The sequence below is a fragment of the Capra hircus genome, chromosome 1, assembly GCF_001704415.2.
Source record: "Capra hircus breed San Clemente chromosome 1, ASM170441v1, whole genome shotgun sequence".
NCBI lineage: Eukaryota > Metazoa > Chordata > Mammalia > Artiodactyla > Bovidae > Capra > Capra hircus.
The window spans coordinates 129,122,999-129,127,936 of NC_030808.1; the positions used below are offsets into that span (position 1 = coordinate 129,122,999).

The 4,938-nt window shown below is 45.1% G+C and overlaps 1 long non-coding RNA gene across 1 annotated transcript; it reads left to right on the top strand.

Annotated features, from left to right (window-relative positions):
- LOC108636247 lies at positions 891-3,009 on the top strand. Its single transcript, XR_001918236.1, has 2 exons — positions 891-2,136; positions 2,868-3,009. It is a non-coding gene; the product is annotated as an uncharacterized LOC108636247 (long non-coding RNA).

The following is a 4,938-nucleotide window of genomic DNA, read 5'->3' on the forward strand; positions in this document are numbered from 1 at the left end:
CTGTTGGGCCTCCAGGCATTCCCATCCCATCCCTGGTAACTGAGATCCCATCAGACTTCCCCTCCCAATTCATAAAAGCCTCACTCAACCGTTAGGTTCTGAGTGGAGGTGGCCTCAATGGTGTGGCCCTGCTGGTGTGAGTGTGTGTGTGATGTACAGAGACACCCGGGAGTCTCTGTTCCCCAGCGGAGACTCAATCCCACTCACTGATTAGCTTGAATATCAGGACCTATTTCACTGGGCAGTGGGAGCCACAGGAGGTTTCTGAATGGGAGAGTGGCAAGATCTGTCTTTTAGCAGAACTAATCTGGTAGCTGTTCTCTCCAAAGTAGAGAAAAGGTGAGGAATAGCAGTTGGAGTTTAGCACCGGGCAGTCACATTTAATTGAAATTCACTTCACATGAGATTAATCTTTCCAGAGAAGTACATGGCGAGTGGGAGGGATGTTTCTTACTGTACATAAATCTATCACCGCGGAAGCAGGCTTTGGGCTTTTAACTGCTACTTTCCGGTTGGAAAAGCCATTTCCGATGGCTTGCAAAGGGCTTCCTCCTAAATTGGCAGCAGTGTGTATCGCAGTGCTTGCTCAGCCCTCTTTGAGGCATTTTAGTACTTCTCAATTCCAATGCAAAGCTATTGATGTTGGCTCCATCTTGGGAACACTGCCGCCAGCTCCACCACCTAATTGACACTTGGATGGCATTGTTACCAGATATAAAAAAGATTTTCAGTTCTAACAACAGCAGTTGATCACATAACCGGGCTCTAGGAATGGATTCACTCACTGATCTTCCAAAGAATGGCAGCAATACTGTGATACCCACAGGACGACAAAGGATGGAGGCTACCTATTTATCGGCTCACTTGGTGCCACGAGGCTTTGGAAGTTGTGTCACTACATCTTGCAAATCCTGGGGCCTGCCAAGTTGGAAAGGTCTTGATTTTTATTGTGGAGGTTTTTTTTCACATTTTTTCAAATGGGAGGGTTGCAGCATTTCAAAATACACTTGAAGTGAGGCCTTATATATTTACATCACATAATTTCATATATTCAAAAACTAGGACTGCCACGTGCAACAGCTCAGGCACCTTGCTGAAGCCAGACCTCAGAGAATAGCAGGCCCTCACTGGGTAGGCAGGGAGCGATGTTGCTGTGTGGCCAAGCACTGGCCATGTAGCCCGGGTTTGCATCCCATCTCAGTCTCTTCCTAGCTCTGTGAGGTGAAGGCAAGTCATCACAACCTGTCTGTGCCTCAGTTCGTTCATCTGTAAATTTGGGCTAATAATTCCTCTTTGAGTTTTGTTAGGATTTACGTAGTCTATGTAAGCGACTTAGAACAAATATGTATTTTATCTGCAAAGAGATTTAACAGTGCCTGGCATAACTAGGCAAATTATATGTGTGTGGGTTAAAAATCAGAGATCTGAGAGGCACTTCAGGGTGGAAGCAATGTGACCTCACTGTAGACACAACAACACAGCATGGGTGACGAAAGAGCCAGAGAAGCTAATCTCAGGGCAGCCTGAAGCTGTGAACAGGAATCAGGAGGGGTGGGTTTCTAGGGCAGGAAACTTCAGACTGCCTCAGCAAGAGGGCTCGCACAGGGCCTCTCTGACCCGAGGGTGTAGATTCCAGTATAGGTCTGCCACCTTCACCCCCACCACAGGGTACTGACAGACTTGAGTTTCTGATGTAAACACCATGAGCGTCCATCACAGGGCTGGCAGGAGGATAGACTTCTGACCCAAGACCCGCAGGGCTCCTGAAATGTCATTCTCTGGGCAGTTTCCCAAATCTTTCCACAAGAAAGTCCTGACACGTGACCACCAAGGACCTCTCTGGAAAGTCCTAATTTATAACCTGTCTTGGTTAATTAGAACACCTCTACCATTCCTTTCAAGGTGCAAATTAAACAGCTCATCACTGCTTGCAATTAAAACTTCTGCTCAATTCTCTGTCCCTTATCCACACCACCCTACCTCACCTGCAGAATTGCGTCTCCAGAATCTCTGCCCACTCAGTCCCAGCCACACATCCCACCCTGAGCTGGGACCTGCAGACCTGCAGAGCAGAGTCAGTAGCAGTGGTGGGGATATACTAACCACTCACATCACAAGAATGGCTTTCCTCTCAGGGTAAGTTGGGACAAGGAAAGGGATGGCTGTCCCTTTGTTTAAAAAAACAAACAAAAAAAGACTTGATTTGCTCTGGGAATGATGCTTACCAATCATGACATTCCCCATTTTCCCTCCAATAAGCGGACCCCCACTCATCCTTCAGGGACAAGTTTTGGGTCCTCTTTTCCCCCCTCTGCAACCCACAAACCTCCCATCTGTGAGTTCTGATCCTCTTGAATGGGGTTCTGGCCATTTCCCCTTTTTGAGATGCTCCCAATACAGAAATACAGATCAGTATGACAAAATTGTTGTTGAAGTGGTTGCATGTAACCAGTAGTTTAGCAGACAAAATTATAGAGTAATATAATTATGCTGTGCAAATTCCAAACTCATTACAGAATTTGTAAGATTAATGAATTCATGAGTCCCTGGGGCAGTCTGGTCCAATCATGGTTCATAAGTTTAAAGGTGGAGAATGAACTTCATTGCTGTTTCTCTCTGACCTTCATGTGTAACTTCCTTTGATGATAATATCAAAAGTTGAAGAGCCCTTCATGAATGTGATGTTTGGGCCAATGGGTCCTTTTCCCCAACACTGTGGATTCCCACTGGAAGCCCTGTTTAAATTCCTAACACTTAACTCTCAATCCCACCACAGTTACAGACACTCCACTGGACATTTATCACATTTGTGGCTGTCTACCATCTTGTGAACAATTCTCCCATGTTTAAAGAACTTTCTTCATTAGGAATTCTGTCTCTCCAAGATTAATGGGAAAGAAAGCTACCTTTCTCAGCCTACTTGCACCCAGGCTCCAGATGTAAGACTGAGGTGCCTTCAATTATCTCGTGAACTGAGAACTTCCGGAAGTTCAAGATGGATTTAGAAAATACAGAGGAACCAGAGATCAACAGCCAACATCTGTTGGATCATAGAAAAAACTAGAGAATTCCAGAAAAACATCTACTTCTGCTTCATTGACTACGCCAAACCCTTTGACTGTTTGGATCACAACAAATTGTGGAAAAATCTTAGAAATGAGAATATCAGACCACCTCATCTGCCTCCTGAGAAATCTGTATGCAGGTCAAGAAGCAACAGTTAGAACTGAACATATAGAACAATGGACTGGTTCAAAATTGGGAAAGAAGTACTTCAAGGCTGTATATTGTCATCCTGCTCACTTAAATTATATGCAAAGTACATCGTGTGAAACGCTGGGCTGGATGAAGCACAAGCTGGAATCAAGACTGCTGGAGAAGTATCAACAACCTCAGATATGCAGATGACACCCCCCTAATGGCAGAAAGAGAAGAGGAGCTAAAGAACCCCCTGATGAAAGTGAAAGAGGAGAGTGAAAAAGCTGGCTTAAAACTCAACATTCAAAAAACTAAAATCGTGGCATCTTATCCCATCACTTCATGGCAAATAGATGAGCAAACAATGGAAGCAGTGACAGACTTTATTTTTTAGGCTCCAAAATCACTACAGATGGTGACTGCAGCCATGAAATTAAAAGATGTTTGCTCCTTGGAAGAAAAGCTATGACAATCCTAGACAGCATATTAAAAAGCAGAAATGTTGCTTTGCTGATAAAGGTCTATATAGTCAAAGCTATGGTTTTTCCAGTAGTCAGGTATGGATGTGAGAGTTGGACCATAAAGAAAGCTGAGTGCTGAAGAATTTATGCTTTTGAACTGTGGTGTTGAAGAAGACTCTTGAGAGTCCTTTGGACTGCAAGGAGATCCAACCAGTCCATCCTAGAGGAAATCAGTCCTGAATATTCATTGGAAGGACTGATGCTGAAGCTGAAGTTCCAATCCTTTGATCACCTGATGCAAAGAACTGACTTGTTAGAAAAGATCCTGATGCCAGGAAAGATTGAAGGCAAGAGGAGAAGGGGATGACAGAGGACAAGATGGTTGGGTGGCATCACCAACTCAATGGACAGGAGTTTGAGCAAGCTCCGGAAGTTAGTGATGGACAGGGAAGCCTGGCATGCTGCCGACCATGGGATCGCAAAGAGTCAGACACGACTGAGTGACTGAACTGAAAAGATTTAGAAAAAGAACTATGTGAGATGGATAATGCAGACTGGATTCTCTGGGAATCCACAGGGACTGGCTTTGGGGTGGTACCAGTGGCAGAGGTTCTGGCTCCTGGTGTCTGGGATCATAAGTGCCACCTACACTGATGGTGGGCACAAAAGAGGTAGGTCCTGTACTTCCTATACACACCACCTCTAAAGTGGTCTCTCCAAACCCCAAGTTTGAATCTGGTCAAGTCTCCAATCTAATTACATATTTGCAAGCAATGCAGAAGCAGACGGACATGATAAATGCCATCTCAGGGATGCAATCGGCAAAACCCAGTCTGTGAGAAGCTAGAGGACAAACAACCTGGTTTCCATCAACAAATGAATCACGAGGGACCCCCACACACAAGAGATGTAGAGGGACTTCTTGGGAGGCCTGGTGGTTAAGAATCCACCAGTGCAGGAGACATGAGTTTGATCCCTGGTCCAGGAAGATTCCAAGTGTTATGGGGCAACTAAACTTGTATGCCACAACTACTGAGCCCGTGCTCCACAAGCAGAGAAGCTTCTGCAATTGCTGCCACGCTGCAACTAGAGAGCAGTCCCTGCTCCCCACAACTAGCGAAAAGCCCACGCAACAGTGAAGACCCAGTATAGTAAAAAGTAAATAAAATTTTAAAAATTGAAAAGAGAGATAGAGAGGGATTACTGTTGTTGTTTAGTTGCTATGTTGTGTCTGACTCTTTGCGAGCCCATGGACTGGAGCCCACTGGGCTCCTCTGTC